Raw genomic sequence first — 26,731 nt, forward strand, 5'->3', positions numbered from 1 at the left:
CACTACCTCGCCTCTTCCCGGTTCACCGTGTACACGGATAACAACCCGTTGACACACCTGGATACGGCAAGACTCGGTGCCCTGGAGCAGAGATGGATGGCCCGCCTGTCCAACTATGAGTTCACGATCAAATACCGGGCAGGACGCTCCAATACCAACGCGGATGCCTTGTCCAGAATGCCAAACCTACCGGACGTAGGGGAAGATCCAGAGGAACTGGAAGAAGTTGAACTCCCCGCGTTCCACCGTCATGGGACTATCCAGTATTCCCACCGTGTAAGGGGTAAGCAATCTGCTACGTTCAACCCCTTACCTCATTACAACTGGGCGGAAACGCAAGACAGTGACCCCGCCGTCCGACTGGTGAAGGAGATGCTGACTCAGCCAGATGCCCGCCTTGACCCAGACGCTCCGGAGGAGGCCAAGCAACTGTGGGTTGAGAAGAGTCGACTGTTCCTTTACAAGGGGAAGTTGTGCCGCAGAATGGTTAACTCCCGGACGCATGAACTGATCTGGCAAGTAGTGGTGCCAAGAAGAGACACGGCTATGGTACTGGAGGCATACCACAACGGAGCTGGGCACTTCGGATGGAAGAAGCTGGAGTTCCTGCTGCGCGGGCGGTTCCATTGGGTAGGTATGAGAGGAACCATCGAGAGGTGGTGCAGAGACTGTGGCCCATGCAACCTAAGAAGGAAGGACCGTGCCAGCCAGAAGACCCCCCTGCAGTCCATCGTCACCAGGCAGCCGTTGGAACTGGTAGCCTTGGACCATGTAAAACTGACCCCCAGCAGAAGTGGCTACGTCTATGCGTTAACCATCGTGGATCACTACTCCCGGTTCTTGGTTGTCGTCCCCGTCAAGGACTTAACGGCTCAAACAGCAGCTAGAGCCTTCCAGCAGCACTTCTGCCGTCCACACGGATACCCAGAGCAGGTGCTGACGGACCAGGGACCTGCCTTTGAAGCGGAGGTCTTCCAGGAGTTCTGCACTCTGTATGGCTGCCGGAAGATAAGAACAACACCCTATCATCCACAAACCAATGGACTCTGCGAGAAAATGAACCAGGTGGTGATAGACCTTTTGAAAACATTGCCCCTGGAAGAACGCAGTCTGTGGCCTGAGAAACTGCCTGATCTGGTGGACCTATACAACCACATCCCTGTAGGTTCTACCAACTGTACCCCGGCTTACCTAATGAGAGCAAGACCTGGTAAGCTGCCTGTTGACCTGGATATGGGAGTCCTGACACCCGAGGACACTTCACCAGAAGCAGACTGGGACACAGAGAGGCAGCAGCAGTACCAGAAAGTACAGGAGAGCGTGGAGCGAAGTCTTTGTCAAGCTAGAGAAAGACAGGAGAAGACTTACAACCAGTATGCTCCCGCTGTTCCCCTGGTACTTGGAGAGCAGGTCTTGAAGAGGAAGAGACGGCTCCACAAGTTGGACGACCAGTGGGAGAAGGACCCGTACACCGTACTGCCCTCAAGCCATGAGAACCCGAAAGTCTGCACAATCAGTAAGGATGGAGGAGAAACCACAGCCATTGTATCCCGAGATCACCTGAAGAAGTGTCCCGAACAGCTACGGAACCCTGAAGAAGAACAGGAAGACCCTCGACCCGCAGAAGAAAGGGAAGATATGGTCAGTACTGTGCTCGGAGACTTCCCTCGGTCTTGGACTCAAGTCAATGGCGCTGTTGTGGTACCCGTCCTCACCTTCCTCCAACCAGCATCTCAAGTACCTACAGAGAAACAGGTAGAGCTGGAAGAGCAGCCGGTCCAGGAGGCAGAAGACCCCACACAAGCAGACCAGGAGGATCAACCCTCTGCTTATAGTGAGCCTGCCGTGCCCCTAGTGAGCCAAAGAGCCCGTAGACAGCTGCCCAGTTTACCTTTGACAGCCCCTACACCCTGTAACTCAGGACCAGTCAGTCAGCTCCGTAGGTCTACTAGGGTCACTAGAGGCCAGTTGCCCGTATGTTGGAGGATTTAAAGTGCTCAAACTGTTTTATTTGTATTTACTTGTTTATTGTTGCTTGTGAATAATTGTGTATTTCTAGTTATTTTATAGGTGTCGTTTATGGATTATCCGGAATCCTTTGTACATATGTTTGGAGCGTAACCCAGGAACGGACTAAAGACTGTTAAAGACTCGGGGCAGGACAGACCCCTACCTGGTTACGGCTCCCTGTTCTTTGGTGGAATGGACACCCTTGTTTTCTTCAAAAACTGCACCCGGTTGCGGACACGCCGTGACCATCCTAATGTGTTTTTCTTTATTGTACTGTTTCTGTTTATAACTTGTTATGTTTACAAAAGTATGTTTAGTCCCGGAGTACTAAATTTCACTAGGGGGGAATGTGGCACCCCAGGGGTCTGGTTTCCACAGTAATAGCAATATTACGTCTGAGAGCAGGTGGGAGGTCTCCTGGTCAGGAATCCTATGCATGCCACACCTCCTGCCCAGTCCTGGGAGGGGAAGAACTTCCCCTATATAAAACTGGGGCTGAGGCAGGGTTAGGAGAAAGAGGAGAAGAAGAGTCCCAGACAGAGACATAGTCTGGTCTGGAGAGGAGCAGCTATAGGAAAGAAAGATCAGGAGCTCAGTGGGAGCAGTGCTAAAAGGAGTCAGGGGCTGGAAGCTGTAGAGCTCGCCCTGATTGAAGAGTTCTCACCGGACCCGGAGTCCGAGGCTGTGGGGACTAATCCTTACCCAGCAGCAGAAACCGACCGGCAGGGGATTTCAGGTCCTCTGGCCAAGAAACCCGAAGGCACGGTCACACGCAAGGGACCAGCACCGCCGTCGTGGAGCGGAAGCTACCAGAAGGCCCCGAGTCACCGGCCATACGGGTGAGCACCACACGGTACACTCAGGGACGTGGGCTACTTTTACCCGCCTCTAGCAAGGTAGCCAGAAGAGTACAATTAGTTGGGGAGGCCTACAACTCCGCCTGGCCAGGGGAGATCCCATCTGCTCACGGACTGACCAGGCCCCGATCGCTAGCCAGTACTCCGGGAGGGTCTACCTTTGTCATCAGTAAAGACCCTGAACTACACCGCACCGTCTCTGAGTGGTTCCTGCTACCTGCATGCTATTCTGCTACCCCCTTCAAACACGTCGGCTGCCCTGAGGCCATACCCCTCCCGTTGGGGGTTATACCATCTACGCTGCACAATCGTACCACCGGCCTCAGCGGTCTGCCCTGCAGCGGCGGCCTCATAGCCGCATTCAACGGGTGGCGTAGTCGAACACCGTACCATCTTCTGCTAAACTCTGCCACTCAGCTTGACTCCCTGGGCACGGACCGGGTCACCGCCACGAGACTACTACCCCTATCAGATCCGGCTCCGGGTAGGCTCCCGCGTGCGCAACGATGCGCGACTCAGGCCCAGGGGCGCGTCATAACGACTCCATATAATAGATCCCTCTGCGTGTAACGACTCCATATAATAGATCCCTCTGCGTGTAACGACTCCATATAATAGATCCCTCTGCGTGTAACGACTCCATATAATAGATCCCTCTGCGTGTAATGACTCCATATAATAGATCCCTCTGTGTGTAATGACTCTATATAATAAAGGAGCTTCACTTTTTGTATTGAAGAACTGAAATACATTAACTTTTTGATGATATTCTAATTTAGTGAGATGTACCTGTACTTCTCATCAAGATGTTCAAAGAAAAAAATATTTTTGGTCTCTGATCTCCCTCATTCATCTCCATTCCATGTGGTCCTGGCCTGCCATGTCACGCAGCATCATGCGGTCAGCAGAGGCGTATCACCAAATTAAAAGTACCCAGGCAGGTCTCCCATTTTCCTGTAGCATGGTGGGGCGTGGAGAATGCATGCCAGGGCCACGGCTCCCGCCCCAGCCTTCCAGAACGAAAAGATCCAAATCTGCAGACAGTGCTAACTGGTGTCCTTCCGAAGGGGACAGTACCCCATAGACTTTCATCAAAGAACCATGAGACAGCAGCCTACAGATGGAGAGACAGCAGCCTACAGATGGAAAGACAGCAGCCTACAGATGGAAAGACAGCAGCCTACAGATGGAAAGACAGCAGCCTACAGATGGAAAGACAGCAGCCTACAGATGGAAAGACAGCAGCCTACAGATGGAGGGACAGCAGCCTACAGATGGAGGGACAGCAGCCTACAGATGGAGGGACAGCAGCCTACAGATGGAGGGACAGCAGCCTACAGATGGAGGGACAGCAGCCTACAGATGGAGGGACAGCAGCCTACAGATGGAGGGACAGCAGCCTACAGATGGAGAGACAGCAGCCTACAGATGGAGAGACAGCAGCCTACAGATGACGGGACAGCAGCCTCCAGATGACGGGACAGCAGCCTACAAATGGCGGAACAGCAGCCTACAAATGGCGGAACAGCAGCCTACAAATGGCGGAACAGCAGCCTACAAATGGCGTAACAGCAGCCTACAAATGGCGGGACAGCAGCCTACAAATGGCGGGACAGCAGCCTACAAATGGCGGGACAGCAGCCTACAAATGGCGGGACAGCAGCTTACAGAAGGAGGGACAGCAGCTTACAGATGCAGGGACAGAAGCCTACAGATGGAGGGACAGAAGCCTACAGATGGAGGGACAGAAGCCTACAGATGGAGGGACAGAAGCCTACTGATGGAGGGACAGAAGCCTACTGATGGAGGGACAGAAGCCTACAGATGGAGGAACAGAAGCGTACAGATGGAGAGACAGCAGCCTACAGATGGAGGGACAGCAGCCTACAGATGGAGGGACAGCAGCCTACAGATGGAGGGACAGCAGCCTACAGATGGAGGGACAGCAGCCTACAGATGGAGGGACAGCAGCCTACAGATGGAGGGACAGCAGCCTACAGATGGAGGGACAGCAGCCTACAGATGGAGAGACAGCAGCCTACAGATGGAGAGACAGCAGCCTACAGATGGAGAGACAGCAGCCTACAGATGGAGAGACAGCAGCCTACAGATGGAGAGACAGCAGCCTACAGATGGAAAGACAGCAGCCTACAGATGGAAACACAGCATCCTACAGATGGTGTCCATTACTTTTGAAGAAGACATGTTGCTACTTTTATGGGCATTGACTTATAACCTGCCTCCAGTAGGTGGCCCTAGAGAGCAAGCTTTCCCTATCCTGATAAAGGGCTGATTTGCATACCTTTTTCCCAGAGAGCATTGCTTGCCTTGTAAGTCTCCCTATGCCAGCTGTTGGTCTCCACAAGTAGAAACAGTGCCTCCTAGAAGTTAATGGACACTCTATATTGATTATCCTGTAGGATCAGGACTTTTCCTTTATTTCGCTGTCACTTTGCTTTGTTTTTCTTTCTCATTTACTCGTCTTTGATGTCTATGACAGATATAGACATGACCTTGCCCATCTCTCAGCACATGGAGCTCAGGATTGACATGTTCTGGATACTCTGTGGCACTTTCATGTTGCTCTCACTACACAATATGATCAACAAAAAGGAACAAGTGTTTCCTCGACACCTCGGGGGACCACAAGAGATCAAAGGGGCTTCACAGGAGGGGCCAAAAGCCCCTCAGACATCTTGCAAAGAGATGAAAAGCTGCTGATGATGAGGAGGAAACCTCCAGAGCTGCAATCTTTCCAGGTCAGCTGCTCATTATACCACTGTTTGCACAAGATGTCAGGGGCCACACGTCATTGCCTTTAACTGAGAACACACTTGGCATTCAGAGTCATGGAATAAAACATTCTTGTTTAAAGGGATCATCCACTTTGATAAATCCCTTTTTGCTTTGACCCTCAGCAATTAATTTTAGTGGACAATTTGGCGATGGCTGAGACCATACAGCAGAGGGCACCTTAAAAATTATGGACACCTTTGGGAATGGTTTTTTTTTACTTGAATGCATGTATTTTGGGGTTAAAATAATGTTTTCAATTGGTCTTCATTAAAAAATAATATACCGATTGGCTTTTACAGGCTCTTAGTTTTCCTGGGCATTTCTGGCTGCTGAATGAGTTAACTAAGAATCTGTCAGTGAGCTTGTTCTGATAGGGTGCACTGCTTATGCCTGTTTTATCAGCATATCAGCTGATATAAGACGAAAAAAACTACATCAAAGTTTAACAGAACTTTGATGTGGTTATAAATCAGCTGAGAGCAGCTCAAAAGAAGAGTTACAAACTTTTCTCATCAGAACTAGCTCACTGATGGAGCCTCAGTTGACTCTCTCTGTAGTGAGCAATGCGTAGAAAATGGTGGGAAGTATCTGTATAGGTATTCAGCCTCTGGATTTAAGCAAGAATTGCTTTAGTTATTGACAGCAAGCAGAGATCTTAGCAAGAAATTGACACACAAAGACAACATTTTGGGGTAATTTAAGTCCAAAAAGTTGCAAAAAGTTCAATATTGTTCAACAGAAATGTTGCAAAAAGTTGCAAATAAATATTGATACTCAATGATGCAGACGACCTGAGACCATCAAAGCTTCTGGGAATGAGTTTTGTTTTTTCTCTTAATTTCTTTCGATATGTTTCCCCCCTAAAAATGTGTCAGATCAGCGAAAAGAAGGGAATTAGGGAGATCAGACCGGGATAAAAGAAGATCAGGGGGAATCCTTTAAACACAGATCAAGTGACTGGAAGAATTTCAAGGACTGAGGAGACGCTGCCTGGAAAACTCCACGTTCTGAAGACTCTTCAGATCCAAGAAAATAGGATTTAGTCCTGGAAGTTGAGGATTTCCCTGCAGATACAAGAGCACAGATGGGAGTCATTACAGGGCAACTTCAGTATAACACCATGAATAAGGCTCGCACGTGCCCACCAGGGATAAGATATTATATTCACTAATATAGATATAGATATTCCCTCAAATAGAATCACTGGAAAACCAGATAAATGTTTACATGTAGGAATCTGATGGATGTGCGATCATAGAATTGGTCATATAATTATTTTTCACAGAACCCCATAACAATGACAATGTGTAACAGAAATATCCAGTGTGCCCCCTTAATAACAGTGATATCCACAGTGCCCCCTTAACAGTGATATCCACAGTGCCCCCATAATAACAGTGATATCCACAGTGCTCCCATAATAACAGTGACATCCACAGTGCTCCCATAATAACAGTGATATCCACAGTGCCCCCATAATAACAGTGACATCCACAGTGCTCCCATAATAACAGTGATATCCACAGTGCCCCCATAATAACAGTGATATCCACAGTGCCCCCATAATAACAGTGACATCCACAGTGCTCCCATAACAGTGATATCCACAGTGCCCCCATAATAACAGCGATATCCACAGTGCTCCCATAATAACAGCGATATCCACAGTGCTCCCATAATAACAACGATATCCACAGTGCCCCCATAATAATAGCGATATCCACAGTGCTCCCATAATAACAGTGATATCCACAGTGTCCTCATAATAACAGTGATATCCACAGTGTCCCCATAATAACAGTGATATCCACAGTGCCCCCATAATAACAGTGATATCCACAGTGCCCCCATAATAACAGTGATATCCACAGTGTCCTCATAATAACAGTGATATCCACAGTGTCCTCATAATAACAGTGACATCCACAGTGCCCCCATAATAAGTGATATCCACAGTGCTCCCATAATAACAGTGACATTCACAGTGCCCCCATAATAAGTGATATCCACAGTGCCCCCATAATAATGTGACGCCTCAAAGCCTTCTGTAAGCCCCTTACCCTGGGAGATGGGGGACTCGCAGTCGGGTCGTGTGATGGAGAGATGGGGTGCAGCCGTGGCCCGGACCCGCTCCGTGCTCAGGGCCGTCACATTAAAAAGGATGGTACGGGCTTATCCGGGTTGAGTGGCTGATTGCGATTATGCCACCTGTGGCACCTGGTGAAGGCCACCAGCGCTGCTGCAGTCCGCTGAGGCACGGTGTTATGGCAGCAGTCATTATTACTACTCTCCACAGGTGGAGCAGGGCCTCGGGGCAGAGGGAGAGGAAGGAGGGAGTAGTAGTCCAGGAGGTCTGGTACTGCGTAGTGCGGTGTAGTGCAGAATAAAGAGTCTGGAGGCCATAGGGGTGAACTTCCAAGGCTTTACTCACGATAGAGATGGCAGAAGGAAGGCGACTCCCTGCTCCTCATGGGGTTCTGCGGTCACCAGAGATGAGGGGGTCCGACAACCTCCGAGTAAGTCCAGCGTTAAATCAGGACCCCGCACCAGAGTGTTCCTAGACATTAGACCTAGTCCTTTCCTGTCCGTGTGTGAGTGAATAGGCCGGGTCTCCCTCTGAACTTCTCTCAGAACAAGGGTACGGGTGGCAGCGCAATTCTTTCCGTTCCCGGTGGGATCCTCAGTGCCTACCGGGCTTTCCTGACCGGGACGTAGAGTAGCAGGGTCAGGTATCGGGGGCCGGTCCCCTCTTGCAGCCGGAATCCCTCTGAATAGATCAGGTAGGCGAGGACAGGTGGCGTACACCGCTCCGTCTGCATCCTCCCCGGGACCCATTTGCGGTGGAGCTACACTCCTAAGCTCTTGGCCTTCTTGGTCATGGTCCTTGACCGGGCTGAGACATCCATAATCTCCCGCCTGCCTCTCGTCCCAAGGCCAGGGGACGAGGGCCGTGACTCCATCCTCTGCAGGTCCACACAGGATCCACGCTCAGGGAGGGAGATCACGATTGGAACAGTCAAAGAACCAAGAACCAAGATGGCAGTGTATTAAATATGAAATTTAAGGTGTCACTAAAATGTGAGACCTCCACCCTCACCCACTAACTGGTTCCTATAACTTTTGTGTTCCCCAGTCTCCCAACTACCAGTAGCGGCAGCACCTGGTGGCTATTAGCCCCCTCTGGTGGGAGAAGTGTGGTGTTGGATGTGGAGGTGGGGTCCTGACCATCACACTGTTCTTACCTCAGAGGAGGAACACCACACTCCATTGGAGAAGTGCCGCATCTCTGTGGCGGTCGAACCCTCAGGGGCGCCACAATAACAGTGACATCCACAGTGCCCCCATAATAACAGTGACATCCACAGTGCTCCCATAATAACAGTGACATCCACAGTGCCCCATAATAACAGTGACATCCACAGTGCCCCATAATAACAGTGACATCCACAGTGCTCCCATAATAACAGTGACATCCACAGTGCTCCCATAATAACAGTGACATCCACAGTGCTCCCATAGTAACAGTGATATCCACAGTGCCCCCATAATAACAGTGACATCCACAGTGCCCCCATAATAACAGTGATATCAACAGAGGTTCCCATAATAACAGTGATATCCACAGTGCTCCCATAATAACAGTGATATCCACAGTGCTCCCATAATAACAGTGATATCCACAGTGCTTCCATAATAACAGTGATATCCACAGTGCTCCCATAATAACAGTGACATCCACAGTGCTCCCATAATAACAGTGACATCCACAGTGCTCCCATAATAACAGTGATATCCACAGTGCTCCCATAATAACAGTGACATCCACAGTGCTCCCATAATAACAGTGACATCCACAGTGCTCCATAATAACAGTGATATCCACAGTGCTCCATAATAACAGTGACATCCACAGTGCCCCCATAATAACAGTGATATCCACAGTGCTCCCATAATAACAGTGACATCCACAGTACTCCCATAATAACAGTGATATCCACAGTGCCCCCATAATAACAGTGATATCCACAGTGCTCCCATAATAACAGTGACATCCACAGTGCTCCCATAATAACAGTGATATCCACAGTGCTCCCATAATAACAGCGACATCCACAGTGCTCCCATAATAACAGCGACATCCACAGTGCTCCCATAATAACAGTGACATCCACAGTGCTCCCATAATAACAGCGACATCCACAGTGCTCCCATAATAACAGTGACATCCACAGTGCTCCCATAATAACAGTGACATCCACAGTGCCCCCATAATAACAGTGATATCCACAGTGCTCCCATAATAACAGTGATATCCACAGTGCTCCCATAATAACAGTGATATCCACAGTGCTCCCATAATAACAGTGACATCCACAGTGCTCCCATAATAACAGTGATATCCACAGTGCCCCCATAATAACAGTGATATCCACAGTGCTCCCATAATAACAGTGATATCCACAGTGTCCCCATAATAACAGTGATAGCCTCAGTGCCCCCATAATAACAGTGATATCCACAGTGCCCCCATAATAACAGTGATATCCACAGTGCTCCCATAATAACAGTGACATCCACAGTGCTCCCATAATAACAGTGACATCCACAGTGCTCCCATAATAACAGTGACATCCACAGTGCTCCCATAATAACAGTGACATCCACAGTGCCCCCATAATAACAGTGACATCCACAGTGCTCCCATAATAACAGTGACATCCACAGTGCCCCCATAATAACAGTGATATCCACAGTGCCCCCATAATAACAGTGACATCCACAGTGCCCCCATAATAACAGTGACATCCACAGTGCTCCCATAATAACGGTGACATCCACAGTGCTCCCATAATAACAGTGACATCCACAGTGCCTCCATAATAACAGTGATATCCACAGTGCTCCCATAATAACAGTGACATCCACAGTGCTCCCATAATAACAGTGACATCCACAGTGCTCCCATAATAACAGCGATATCCACAGTGCTCCCATAATAACAGTGATATCCACAGTGCTCCCATAATAACAGTGATATCCACAGTGCCCCCATAATAACAGTGACATCCACAGTGCCTCCATAATAACAGTGATATCCACAGTGCTCCCATAATAACAGTGATATCCACAGTGCCCCCATAATAACAGTGACATCCACAGTGCTCCCATAATAACAGTGACATCCACAGTGCCTCCATAATAACAGTGATATCCACAGTGCTCCCATAATAACAGTGATATCCACAGTGCTCCCATAATAACAGTGACATCCACAGTGCTCCCATAATAACAGTGATATCCACAGTGCTCCCATAATAACAGTGATATCCACAGTGCTCCCATAATAACAGTGACATCCACAGTGCCCCCATAATAACAGTGACATCCACAGTGCTCCCATAATAACAGTGATATCCACAGTGCCCCCATAATAACAGTGATATCCACAGTGCTCCCATAATAACAGTGACATCCACAGTGCCCCCATAATAACAGTGACATCCACAGTGCTCCCATAATAACAGTGATATCCACAGTGCCCCCATAATAACAGTGATATCCACAGTGCTCCCATAATAACAGTGACATCCACAGTGCCCCCATAATAACAGTGATATCCACAGTGCTCCCATAATAACAGTGATATCCACAGTGCTCCCATAATAACAGTGACATCCACAGTGCCCCCATAATAACAGTGACATCCACAGTACTCCCATAATAACAGTGATATCCACAGTGCCCCCATAATAACAGTGATATCCACAGTGCTCCCATAATAACAGTGACATCCACAGTGCTCCCATAATAACAGTGACATCCACAGTGCCCCCATAATAACAGTGACATCCACAGTGCTCCCATAATAACAGTGACATCCACAGTGCTCCCATAATAACAGTGATATCCACAGTGCTCCCATAATAACAGTGACATCCACAGTGCCCCCATAATAACAGTGACATCCACAGTGCTCCCATAATAACAGTGACATCCACAGTGCCCCCATAATAACAGTGACATCCACAGTGCTCCCATAATAACAGTGACATCCACAGTGCCCCCATAATAACAGTGACATCCACAGTGCTCCCATAATAACAGTGACATCCACAGTGCTCCCATAATAACAGTGATATCCACAGTGCTCCCATAATAACAGTGACATCCACAGTGCCCCCATAATAACAGTGACTTCCACAGTGCTCCCATAATAACAGTGACATCCACAGTGCCCCCATAATAACAGTGACATCCACAGTGCTCCCATAATAACAGTGACATCCACAGTGCTCCCATAATAACAGTGACATCCACAGTGCCCCCATAATAACAGTGACATCCACAGTGCTCCCATAATAACAGTGACATCCACAGTGCCCCCATAATAACAGTGACATCCACAGTGCTCCCATAATAACAGTGATATCCACAGTGCTCCCATAATAACAGTGACATCCACAGTGCTCCCATAATAACAGTGACATCCACAGTGCCCCCATAATAACAGTGACATCCACAGTGCTCCCATAATAACAGTGACATCCACAGTGCCCCCATAATAACAGTGATATCCACAGTGCCCCCATAATAACAGTGACATCCACAGTGCTCCATAATAACAGTGATATCCACAGTGCCTCCATAATAACAGTGATATCCACAGTGCCCCCATAATAACAGTGACATCCACAGTGCCTCCATAATAACAGTGATATCCACAGTGCTCCCATAATAACAGTGACATCCACAGTGCTCCCATAATAACAGTGACATCCACAGTGCCCCCATAATAACAGTGATATCCACAGTGCCCCCATAATAACAGTGATATCCACAGTGCTCCCATAATAACAGTGACATCCACAGTGCTCCCATAATAACAGTGACATCCACAGTGCTCCCATAATAACAGTGACATCCACAGTGCCCCCATAATAACAGTGACATCCACAGTGCTCCCATAATAACAGTGACATCCACAGTGCTCCCATAATAACAGTGATATCCACAGTGCTCCCATAATAACAGTGATATCCACAGTGCTCCCATAATAACAGTGATATCCACAGTGCTCCCATAATAACAATGATATCCACAGTGCTCCCATAATAACAGTGATATCCACAGTGCCTCCATAATAACAGTGATATCCACAGTGCTCCCATAATAACAGTGACATCCACAGTGCCCCCATAATAACAGTGATATCCACAGTGCCTCTATAATAACAGTGATATCCACAGTGCTCCCATAATAACAGTGACATCCACAGTGCTCCCATAATAACAGTGACATCCACAGTGCTCCCATAATAACAGTGACATCCACAGTGCCCCCATAATAACAGTGACATCCACAGTGCTCCCATAATAACAGTGACATCCACAGTGCACCCATAATAACAGTGATATCCACAGTGCCCCCATAATAACAGTGACATCCACAGTGCTCCATAATAACAGTGATATCCACAGTGCCTCCATAATAACAGTGATATCCACAGTGCCCCCATAATAACAGTGACATCCACAGTGCCTCCATAATAACAGTGATATCCACAGTGCTCCCATAATAACAGTGACATCCACAGTGCTCCCATAATAACAGTGACATCCACAGTGCCTCCATAATAACAGTGATATCCACAGTGCCCCCATAATAACAGTGATATCCACAGTGCCTCCATAATAACAGTGATATCCACAGTGCTCCCATAATAACAGTGACATCCACAGTGCTCCCATAATAACAGTGACATCCACAGTGCCCCCATAATAACAGTGATATCCACAGTGCTCCCATAATAACAGTGACATCCACAGTGCTCCCATAATAACAGTGACATCCACAGTGCCCCCATAATAACAGTGATATCCACAGTGCTCCCATAATAACAGTGACATCCACAGTGCTCCCATAATAACAGTGATATCCACAGTGCCCCCATAATAACAGTGATATCCACAGTGCCTCCATAATAACAGTGATATCCACAGTGCCCCCATAATAACAGTGATATCCACAGTGCCCCCATAATAACAGTGATATCCACAGTGCTCCCATAATAACAGTGACATCCACAGTGCTCCCATAATAACAGTGACATCCACAGTGCTCCCATAATAACAGTGATATCCACAGTGCCTCCATAATAACAGTGACATCCACAGTGCTCCCTTAATAATAGTGACATCCACAGTGCACCCATAATAACAGTGACATCCACAGTGCCCCCATAATAACAGTGATATCCACAGTGCTCCCATAATAACAGTGACATCCACAGTGCTCCCATAATAACAGTGACATCCACAGTGCCTCCATAATAACAGTGATATCCACAGTGCTCCCATAATGACAGTGATATCCACAGTGCTCCCATAATAACAGTGACATCCACAGTGCTCCCATAATAACAGTGACATCCACAGTGCCCCCATAATAACAGTGATATCCACAGTGCCCCCATAATAACAGTGATATCCACAGTGCCCCCATAATAACAGTGACATCCACAGTGCTCCATAATAACAGTGATATCCACAGTGCCTCCATAATAACAGTGATATCCACAGTGCCCCCATAATAACAGTGACATCCACAGTGCCTCCATAATAACAGTGATATCCACAGTGCTCCCATAATAACAGTGACATCCACAGTGCTCCCATAATAACAGTGACATCCACAGTGCCCCCATAATAACAATGATATCCACAGTGCCTCCATAATAACAGTGATATCCACAGTGCCCCATAATAACAGTGATATCCACAGTGCCCCCATAACAACAGTGATATCCACAGTGCCCCCATAATAACAGTGATATCCACAGTGCTCCCATAATAACAGTGATATCCACAGTGCCCCCATAATAACAGTGACATCCACAGTGCTCCCATAATAACAGTGACATCCACAGTGCCCCCATAATAACAGTGACATCCACAGTGCTCCCATAATAACAGTGATATCCACAGTGCCCCCATAACAACAGTGATATCCACAGTGCTCCCATAATAACAGTGACATCCACAGTGCTCCCATAATAACAGTGACATCCACAGTGCTCCCATAATAACAGTGACATCCACAGTGCTCCCATAATAACAGTGATATCCACAGTGCCCCCATAACAACAGTGATATCCACAGTGCTCCCATAATAACAGTGACATCCACAGTGCCCCCATAATAACAGTGATATCCACAGTGCCCCCATAATAACAGTGACATCCACAGTGCTCCCATAATAACAGTGATATCCACAGTGCCCCCATAACAACAGTGATATCCACAGTGCCTCCATAATAACAGTGATATCCACAGTGCCCCCATAACAACAGTGATATCCACAGTGCTCCCATAATAACAGTGATATCCACAGTGCCCCCATAATAACAGTGATATCCACAGTGCTCCCATAATAACAGTGATATCCACAGTGCCTCCATAATAACAGTGATATCCACAGTGCCCCCATAACAACAGTGATATCCACAGTGCCTCCATAATAACAGTGATATCCACAGTGCCCCCATAACAACAGTGACATCCACAGTGCTCCCATAATAACAGTGATATCCACAGTGCCCCCATAATAACAGTGACATCCACAGTGCTCTCATAATAACAGTGATATCCACAGTGCCCCCATAATAACAGTGATATCCACAGTGCCCCCATAATAACAGTGATATCCACAGTGCCCCCATAATAACAGTGATATCCACAGTGCTCCCATAATAACAGCGACATCCACAGTGCCTCCATAATAACAGTGATATCCAGAGTGCCCCCATAATAACAGTAACATCCACAGTGACCCCATAATAACAGTGACATCCACAGTGCCCCCATAATAACAGCGATATCCACAGTGCTCCCATAATAACAGTGATATCCACAGTGCTCCCATAATAACAGTGATATCCACAGTGCCCCCATAATAACAGTGACATCCACAGTGCTCCCATAATAACAGTGACATCCACAGTGCTCCCATAATAACAGTGATATCCACAGTGCTCCCATAATAACAGTGATATCCACAGTGCCCCCATAATAACAGTGACATCCACAGTGCTCCCATAATAACAGTGACATCCACAGTGCCCCCATAATAACAGTGATATCCACAGTGCTCCCATAATAACAGCGACATCCACAGTGCTCCCATAATAACAGTGATATCCACAGTGCTCCCATAATAACAGTGATATCCACAGTGCTCCCATAATAACAGTGATATCCACAGTGCTCCCATAATAACAGTGATATCCACAGTGCTCCCATAATAACAGCGACATCCACAGTGCTCTCATAATAACAGTGATATCCACAGTGCTCCCATAATAACAGTGATATCCACAGTGCTCCCATAATAACAGCGACATCCACAGTGCTCCCATAATAACAGTGATATCCACAGTGCTCCCATAATAACAGTGATATCCACAGTGCTCCCATAATAACAGTGATATCCACAGTGCTCCCATAATAACAGTGATATCCACAGTGCTCCCATAATAACAGTGATATCCACAGTGCTCCCATAATAACAGTGATATCCACAGTGCCCCCATAATAACAGCGACATCCACAGTGCTCTCATAATAACAGTGATATCCACAGTGCCCCCATAATAACAGTGATATCCACAGTACTCCCATAATAACAGTGATATCCACAGTGCTCCCATAATAACAGTGACATCCACAGTGCTCCCATAATAACAGTGACATCCACAGTGCTCCCATAATAACAGTGACATCCACAGTGCCCCCATAATAACAGTGACATCCACAGTGCCCCCATAATAACAGCGACATCCACAGTGCCCCCATAATAACAGTGACATCCACAGTGCTCCCATAATAACAGTGATATCCACAGTGCTCCCATAGTAACAGTGATATCCACAGTGCCCCCATAATAACAGTGACATCCACAGTGCTCCCATAATAACAGTGATATCCACAGTGCCCCCTTAATAACAGTGATATCCACAGTGCTCTCATAATAACAGTGACATCCACAGTGCCCCCATAATAACAGTGATATCCACAGTGCTCCCATAATAACAGTGATATCCACAGTGCTCCCATAATAACAGTGATATCCACAGTGCCCCCATAATAACAGTGATATCCACAGTGCTCCCATAATAACAGTGATATCCACAGTGCCCCCATAATAACAGTGATATCCACAGTGCTCTCATAATAACAGTGACATCCACAGTGCCCCCATAATAACAGTGATATCCACAGTGCTCCCATAATAACAGTGATATCCACAGTGCCCCCATAATAACAGTGATATCCACAGTGCTCTCATAATAACAGTGACATCCACAGTGCCCCCATAATAACAGTGATATCCACAGTACTCCCATAATAACAGTGATATCCACAGTGCTCCCATAATAACAGTGACATCCACAGTGCTCCCATAATAACAGTGATATCCACAGTGCCCCCATAATAACAGTGATATCCACAGTGCTCTCATAATAACAGTGACATCCACAGTGCCCCCATAATAACAGTGATATCCACAGTGCTCTCGTAATAACAGTGACATCCACAGTGCCCCCATAATAACAGTGATATCCACAGTACTCCCATAATAACAGTGATATCCACAGTGCTCCCATAATAACAGTGATATCCACAGTGCCCCCATAATAACAGTGATATCCACAGTGCTCCCATAATAACAGTGATATCCACAGTGCCCCCATAATAACAGTGATATCCACAGTGCCCCCATAATAACAGTGATATCCACAGTGCTCCCATAATAACAGCGACATCCACAGTGCCCCCATAATAACAGTGATATCCACAGTGCCCCCATAATAACAGTGATATCCACAGTGCCCCCATAATAACAGTGATATCCACAGTGCCCCCATAATAACAGTGACATCCACAGTGCTCCCATAATAACAGTGATATCCACAGTGCTCCCATAATAACAGTGACATCCACAGTGCTCCCATAATAACAGTGATATCCACAGTGCCCCCATAACAACAGTGATATCCACAGTGCCTCCATAATAACAGTGATATCCACAGTGCCCCCATAACAACAGTGATATCCACAGTGCTCCCATAATAACAGTGATATCCACAGTGCCCCCATAATAACAGTGATATCCACAGTGCTCCCATAATAACAGTGATATCCACAGTGCCCCCATAATAACAGTGACATCCACAGTGCTCTCATAATAACAGTGATATCCACAGTGCCCCCATAATAACAGTGATATCCACAGTGCTCCCATAATAACAGCGACATCCACAGTGCCTCCATAATAACAGTGATATCCACAGTGCCCCCATAATAACAGTAACATCCACAGTGACCCCATAATAACAGTGACATCCACAGTGCCCCCATAATAACAGCGATATCCACAGTGCTCCCATAATAATAGTGATATCCACAGTGCTCCCATAATAACAGTGATATCCACAGTGCCCCCATAATAACAGTGACATCCACAGTGCTCCCATAATAACAGTGACATCCACAGTGCCCCCATAATAACAGTGATATCCACAGTGCTCCCATAATAACAGCGACATCCACAGTGCTCCCATAATAACAGTGATATCCACAGTGCTCCCATAATAACAGTGATATCCACAGTGCTCCCATAATAACAGTGATATCCACAGTGCTCCCATAATAACAGTGATATCCACAGTGCCCCCACAATAACAGTGATATCCACAGTGCTCTCATAATAACAGTGATATCCACAGTGCTCCCATAATAACAGTCACATCCACAGTGCTCCCATAATAACAGTGACATCCACAGTGCTCCCATAATAACAGTGATATCCACAGTGCTCCCATAATAACAGTGATATCCACAGTGCCCCCATAATAACAGCGACATCCACAGTGCCCCCATAATAACAGTGATATCCACAGTGCCCCCATAATAACAGTGATATCCACAGTGCCCCATAATAACAATGATATCCACAGTGCTCCCATAATAACAGTGACATCCACAGTGCCCCCATAATAACAGTGATATCCACAGTGCCCCCATAATAACAGTGACATCCACAGTGCCCCCATAATAACAGCGATATCCACAGTGCTCCCATAATAACAGTGACATCCACAGTGCTCCCATAATAACAGTGACATCCACAGTGCCCCCATAATAACAGTGACATCCACAGTGCCCCCATAATAACAGCGACATCCACAGTGCTCCCATAATAACAGTGATATCCACAGTGCCTCCATAATAACAGTGACATTCACAGTGCTCCCATAATAACAGTGACATCCACAGTGCTCCCATAATAACAGTGACATCCACAGTGCCCCCATAATAACAGTGACATCCACAGTGCTCCCGTAATAACAGTGACATTCACAGTGCTCCCATAATAACAGTGACATCCACAGTGCTCCCATAATAACAGTGACATCCACAGTGCCCCCATAATAACAGTGACATCCACAGTGCTCCCGTAATAACAGTGATATCCACAGTGCTCCCATAATAACAGTGACATCCACAGTGCCCCCATAATAACAGCGATATCCACAGTGCTCCCATAATAACAGTGACATCCACAGTGCTCCCATAATAACAGTGACATCCACAGTGCCCCCATAATAACAGTGACATCCACAGTGCCCCCATAATAACAGCGACATCCACAGTGCTCCCATAATAACAGCGATATCCACAGTGCTCCCATAATAACAGTGACATCCACAGTGCCCCCATAATAACAGTGACATCCACAGTGCCCCCATAATAACAGTGACATCCACAGTGCTCCCATAATAACAGTGACATCCACAGTGCTCCCATAATAACAGTGACATCCACAGTGCTTCCATAATAACAGTGACATCCACAGTGCTCCCATAATAACAGTGACATCCACAGTGCCTCCATAATAACAGTGATATCCACAGTGCCTCCATAATAACAGTGACATCCACAGTGCTCCCATAATAACAGCGACATCCACAGTGCTCCCATAATAACAGCGACATCCACAGTGCTCCCATAATAACAGTGACATCCACAGTGCTCCCATAATAACAGTGACATCCACAGTGCCCCCATAATAACAGTGATATCCACAGTGCCTCTGACGCGCCCCTGGGCCTGTGTCGCGCTGCGTTGCGCACGCGGGAGCTTACCCGGAGCCGGATCTCTTGAGGGTTGTAGTCTCGTGGCGGTGACCCGGTCCGTGCCCAGGGAGTCAAACTGAGCGGCGATGTAACAGCGGTAGATGTAGGACGACTACGCCACCCGTTGAATGCAGCTATGGAGCTGCCGCTGCAGGACAGTCCGCTGAGGCCGGTGGATGGATGGTGCAGCGTAGATGGTATAACCCCCAACGGGAGGGGTATGGCCTCAGGGCAGCAGATGTGGATGATGGGGGTAGCAGGAACCACTCAGAGACGGTGCGGTGTAATTCAGGGTCTTTACTGGTAACAACGATAGACCCTCCCGGAGTACTTGCTAGTGAACGGGGCCTGGTCAGTCCTTGAGCAGATGGGATCTCCCCTGGCCAGGCGGAGTTGTAGGCCTCCCAAACTGACTGTACTCTTCTGGCTACCTTGCTAGAAGCGGATATAAGTAGCCCACGTCCCTGAGTGTACCGTGTGGTGCTCACCCGTATGGCCGGTGACTCGGGGCCTTCTAATGGCTTCCGCTCCACGATGGCGGTGCTGGTCCCACGCGTGTGACCGTGCCTTCGGGTTTCTGGGCCTGAGGACCTGAAATCCCCTGCCGGTCGGCTTCTGCTGCTGGGTAAGAGTTAGTCCCCACAGCCTCGGACGCCGGGTCCGGTAAGAAAGCTTCTCAGTCAGGGCGAGCTCTGCAGCTGCCAGCCCCTGACTCGTAGTAGTATTGCTCCCACTGAGCTTCTGCTGTTTCTTGTCTCTACTCTCCTTGACTCACTAACCCTGCCTCAGCCCAGGGTTTATACAGGGGAAGTTCTTCCCCTCCCAAGACTGGGCAGGAGGTGTGGCATGCACAGGATCCCTGACCAAAGGACCTCCCACCTGCTCTCAGACATAACATTACATTACTGTGGAAAACCAGACCCCTGGGGTGCCACATTCCCCCCTAGTGAAATTTAGTACTCCGGGACTAAACATATTTTAGAAAAACATAACAAGATATAACAACAATAACAGTACAATAAGAAGAAACACATAAAGGTGGTCACGGCATGTCCGTAACCGGGTGCAGTCTTTGAAGAAAAGCAAGGTGTCCATTTCACCAAAACAGGGAGACGTAACCAGGTAGGGGTCTGTCCTACCCCGAGTCCTTAACAGTCTCTAGTCCATCCTGGGTTACGCTCCAACTATATACAAGGATTCCCGGTAAATCCACCAAGGATTCCTAAAAATAACTGGAAACACAAAATTATACACAAGCACCAATACACAGATAAACATAAATAGAACAATTTATACACTTCAAATCCTCCACCGTGCGGGTAACTGGCCTCTAGTGGACCTACGGAGCTGACTGCCTAGCCCTGAACTACAGGGTGTAGGAGCTGTCAAGGGTAAACTGGGCAGCTGTCTACCGGCTCTTTGGCTCACTAGGGATATGGCAGGCTCACTGCAAGCAGAGGGTTGATCCTCCTGGTCTGCGGGTGTGGGGTCTTCTGCCTCCTGGACCGGCTGTTCTTCCAGCTCTACCTGTTGCTCCGTAGGTGCTTGGGATGCTGGTTGGAGGAAGGTGAGTACGGGTACCACAACTGCACCATTGACTTGAGTCCAAGACCGAGGGAAGTCCCCGAGCACAGTACTAACCATATCTTCCCTTTCCTCTACGGGTCGATGGTCTTCTTGTTCCTCTTCAGGGTTCCTCAGTTGTTCGGGACACTTCTTCAGGTGGTCCCGGGATACAATGGCTGTAGTTTCCCCTCCGTCTTTACTGATGGTACAAACCTTCGGGTTCTCGTGGCTTGAGGGCAGTACGGTGTACGGGTCCTTCTCCCACTGGTCGTCCAACTTGTGGAGCCGTCTCTTCCTCTTCAAGACCTGCTCTCCGGGTACCAGGGGAACAGCGGGAGCATACTGGTTGTAAGTTTTCTCTTGTCTTTCCCTAGCCTGACAGAGACTTCGCTCCACGCTCTCCTGTACTCTCCGGTACTGCTGCTGCCTCTCTGTGTCCCAGTCTGCTTCTGGTGAAGTGTCCTCGGGTGTCAGGACTCCCATTTCCAGGTCAACAGGTAACTTACCAGGTCTTGCCCTCATTAGGTAAGCCGGGGTACAGTTGGTGGAACCTACCGGGATGTGGTTGTATAGGTCCACCAGATCGGGCAGCTTCTCAGGCCACAGACTGCGTTCTTCCAGGGGCAACGTTTTCAGAAGATCCATTACCACCTGGTTCATTTTCTCACAAAGTCCATTAGTTTGCGGATGATAGGGTGTCGTCCTTATCTTCCGGCAGCCATACAGAGTGCAGAATTCTTGGAAGACCTCCGCTTCAAAGGCAGGTCCCTGGTCTGTCAACACTTGGTCCGGGTACCCGTGTGGACGGCAGAAATGCTGCTGGAAGGCTCTCGCTGCTGTTCGAGCTGTTAAGTCCTTGACGGGGACGACAACCAAGAACCGGGAGTAGTGATCCACGATGGTTAGTGCGTAGACGTAGCCACTTCTGCTTGGGGTCAGTTTTACATGATCCAAGGCTACCAGTTCCAACGGCTGCCGGGTGACGATGGACTGCAGGGGAGTCTTCTGGCTGGCACGATCCTTCCTTCTTAGGTTGCACGGGCCACAGTCTCTGCACCACTTCTCAATGGTTCCCCTCATGCCTACCCAGTGGAATCGCTCGCGCAGCAGGAACTCCAGCTTCTTCCACCCGAAGTGTCCAGCTCCGTCGTGGTATGCCTCCATCACCATGGCTGCGTCTCTTCGTGGCACCACTACTTGCCAGAGTAGTTCATGCGTCCGGGAGTTAACCATTCTGCGGCACAACTTCCCCTTGTAAAGGAACAGTCGACTCCTCTCTGCCCATAGTTGTTTGGCTTCCTCCGGAGCGTCTGGTTCAAGGCAAGCCTCCGGGCGAGTCAGCATCTCCTTCACCAGTCGGACGGCAGGGTCGCTGTCTTGCGTTTCCGCCCAGTTGTAGTGAGGTAAGGGGTTCAACGTAGCAGCCTGCTTACTCCTTACCCGGTGGGAGTACTGGATAGTCCCATGACGGTGGAACGCAGGGAGTTCAACTTCTTCCAGTCCCTCCGGATCTTCTCCTTCGTCCGGCAGGTTGGGCATCCTGGACAGGGCGTCCGCGTTGGTATTGGAGCGTCCGGCCCGGTATTTGATTGTGAACTCGTAGTTGGACAGACGGGCCATCCACCTCTGCTCCAGGGCACCGAGTCTTGCCATGTCCAGGTGTGTCAACGGGTTGTTATCCGTGTACACGGTGAACCGGGAAGAAGCGAGGTAATGCTTAAAGCGCTCGGTGACTGCCCATACTACGGCCAGGAACTCTAGCTTAAATGAGCTGTAATTCTCGGGATTCCTTTCGGTGGGTCGCAGCTTTCGGCTGGCGTAGGCGATTACTCGTTCCTTCCCCTGCTGGATCTGGGACAGTACGGCTCCTAGCCCGATGTTACTGGCGTCGGTGTAGAGGATAAAGGGCTGGCTATAATCCGGGTACGCCAGGATTTCGTCCCCCGTGAGGGCCATCTTCAGCTGGCGGAAGGACTCTTCTTCCAGCTCCTCCCATTTGAAGGGCGGCTTCTGGTTCTTGGCCTTCCGGGACTGGCCTATCAGGAGGTCCTGCATAGGTGCTGCCTTTTTGGTGAAACCGGGAATAAACCTTCGGTAGTAGCCTACCAACCCGAGGAACTGCCGCACTTCTTTTACGCTGGAGGGGCTTGGCCATTCCTTAATTGCGGTGATCTTATCAGGGTCGGGAGCCACTCCGTCAGCGCTCACCACGTGTCCCAGGTACTGCACCTTTGGTTTCAGGAGGTGACACTTGGAGGGTTTCACCTTTAGGCCGTAACTCGCCAGAGCTTCGAACACTTCCGCCAGGTGTTTCAGGTGGTCCTCATACGTCTTGGAATATACGATGACATCGTCCAGGTACAACAGGACCGTCTCGAAGTTTCTGTGGCCCAGACAACACTCCATTAGTCGTTGGAAGGTTCCTGGTGCGTTGCAGAGTCCGAACGGCATGCAGGTGAACTCGCTAAGTCCCATCGGGGTGGTGAATGCGGTCTTCTCCCGGTCCGCCTCTGCCACAGGAACCTGCCAGTACCCGCTAGTGAGATCCAAGGTAGAGAAGAAGTTAGCAGATCTTAAAGCAGCCAATGACTCCTCTATCCTTGGTAAGGGGTACGCATCCTTGTGTGTGATACGGTTGATTTTCCGGTAATCTACACACATCCTCATGGTGTTGTCTTTTTTTCTGACTAAGACTAGTGGAGCTGCCCAGGGGCTACAGCTATCCCTGATCACCCCAGCCTCCTTCATGTCTCTAAGCATCCCCTTGGCGTGTTGGTAGTGTGCAGGGGGTACGGGTCGATACCTCTCTTTTATGGGAGGATGGTCTCCCGTGGGGATGTGGTGTTCTACCCCCTTGACTCGCCCGAAGTCTAACAGGTGTTTACTAAACACTCTCTCGTACTCTTGAACCACCCGATAGACTCCCTGTTTCTGATGTGAGGGAGTGGAGTCAGTACCCAAATGTAGTTGCTGACACCAGTCCTCCTTTGTTTTCTTAGAGCCGTTACCTTCCTCCGGGTGAGATGGAGGCAAGGGTTCCACAGATTGTATAGCATTTTGGTTAATGGTATATAATTTGGCTAGCGTGGCATACCGGGGCAGGTACACTTCCCTCTTCCCGATATTGATTATGCGAACGGGCACCCTCCCATGGCGTACATTAACCACCCCCCGTGCTGTCAAGATGGTGGGCCTACTGTCTGAGTAAACTGGTTCTACCATTGCCTGGTAATCTCTACCTCTCAGACCAATAGCTGCCCGGCACCAAATCATCATTTCACTTTTTGGGGGCATGGCAATAGGAAAAGGGTCACACATTCTTACGCTACCAATTTCACCGCCGGAGAGTTCCACCTGTTGCCGTCGCATCAGTGCCCAGATCTCTTTCTGGAGCACCCGCTGCTCGCCGGAGCTGGCGTTCTTGGCAACCTGCTGTAAAAGGAAAATCACCTCTGCAAGACAATTTTCAATTACATTAGTTCCTAGAGTTATTTTTGGGTGACTCTCATGTTTGTCAATATCTACAATGATCAGTCCCTGTGCTGCCAGTTCGACTCTACCGATTTTGATGGTCACCTCTTTAAATCCGATCTGTGGCACGGGCTGGCCATTGCTGGCGATGATACTCAAGTCGTCGTCAGGGTAGCGGGTAATATCCGAGTCATTCCAGTACTGCTTAAAGAGCACGTACGGGATGGTGGTGACCTGTGACCCGGTGTCCAGTACGGCACTCATGGGAATGCCATCCAGTACCACAGGCAAGACTGGACGTCCTCCCACATATCTGTCGCGCCAGTTCGATGGGCCTGGTGATCTTTTTCCTGGGGGTTGGCCCTCTACCCCAGGTTGTGCCCGTTTAAAGAACAGTACCTTGCCATATGTCCAGGTTGATTGCAGCGGCGGCAGATGGGTCGTCCGTCCTCGCTGTATCGGTCACTGGGTCTTCCTCTGGCCGGTGGGGTCCTCCTTGGTCGACGCCACGGGATGTCCTCCGGTCCGGATGCCAGCTGGATCTTCCCTGGGGTGGAAGCCTGTAAAGACTGCACAGTTCGGGTTAGCGCAGCAACGCTCTTAGCTAGCTCTTGGACCTGATGGTGTAGGTCTGGAGCCGGGTCATTGTCCAAAGCCTGCGCATCAGCTCCCACAGGCCCTGCCGACAAGGGCGCCGCCTCCTGGTGGTAAGTGATAGCAGGGCGCTTGTGGGTCACAACGCCACCCGGTGCCGGTTCTCGGAGCACCCGGATGGCTCTGTCCTTGAACTGTGCAAAGCCCAGATGGGGATCCTGTAAGGCCATTGCCCGCAACTGTGTTCGGTGGGTATTACAATACAGTCCCTCTATAAACTGTTCGGTCAACAGCCTGTCCTCGTTTCCCACTCCATCAGGGTCGGTCTGCTTAATGGCCCTCAGGGCCTCTTGTAGGTTTAGTGCATAGTCCCTTATACTCTCATGCGCTCGCTGCTTGCACCCGTAGAATCTAAGCTTAATCTCGGCTGAGGTGCGGGTATCAAAGGTGTCCTTCAGCCGGGTTAGTATCCCTGCGACAGTCTTCCTCCCAGGTGGCCAGGATTTTACTTCCCTTTTGGCTGCCCCGGTTAGTTGGGCCACCAGGATGCTCACTTTTTGCTCTTCTGTGAGGGGGTACACCTGGAAGAGGCTATCCAGCTTTTCTCTAAAGTCATGCAGGGTATGTGACTCCCCTGAGTACTGGGGTAGCCAAGCTGCTCCCGGGATATAGGGCATGGTGAAGGGCATAACTGCAGCAGCGGTAGCGCTGGCGGGGGTTGAGGCAGTGAAGCTCTCCTCCGTATCCGACATCTTCCTCCCCCCTAGTGGACCGTGGCCTACCTTGCGATGATCCTGTTCCGTAGGCCGCGGCTCCGCAGTGGATCGTCAGAGTTGAGGACCTTCCGTCGCGCTCCTGTGACGTCGGCGTCTGCTGGGCTCCTTCCAGGACCTTACGCAACGTCCGGACGTGAGGCGGGGCTTCAGTTCTCGCGCGCTTTCGGAGTCCACGCCCCTCTTCTTCCCGCGCGGCGTCCTCAAGATGGCGTCCAATGGCGGGAAAACTCCACGGATGGCGGGAAGAAGGCAGAAGATGGCGCCGGATGGCGGGAAACTTCACCGATGGCGGGAAGAAGGCTGAAGATGGCGCCGGATGGCGGGAATCTTCACCACAGGTAAGTTTGAAAAGTCTCTTTTTCAGGCACGCAGTACCCGGTGGTTGCGGGCACGAAATCCTGCCGACTACGCCAAAGTTGACGCGCCCCTGGGCCTGTGTCGCGCTGCGTTGCGCACGCGGGAGCTTAC

At 49.2% G+C, this 26,731-nt stretch overlaps 1 long non-coding RNA gene across 1 annotated transcript; it reads right to left on the reverse strand.

The window, feature by feature from the left end:
- Window positions 1-6,344: 6,344 nt before the first annotated feature.
- Window positions 6,345-20,253, reverse strand: LOC141249398 (uncharacterized). The gene is made up of 2 exons (XR_012312175.1): window positions 19,866-20,253; window positions 6,345-6,727 (listed from the first exon to the last, which is right to left on the reverse strand). It is a non-coding gene; the product is annotated as an uncharacterized lncRNA (long non-coding RNA).
- Between the last annotated feature and the right edge of the window lie 6,478 nt (window positions 20,254-26,731).

Source organism: Phyllobates terribilis, unplaced genomic scaffold (assembly GCF_046119375.1).
Source record: "Phyllobates terribilis strain yellow unplaced genomic scaffold, ASM4611937v1 Scaffold_2__4_contigs__length_985480577, whole genome shotgun sequence".
NCBI classification, from domain to species: domain Eukaryota; kingdom Metazoa; phylum Chordata; class Amphibia; order Anura; family Dendrobatidae; genus Phyllobates; species Phyllobates terribilis.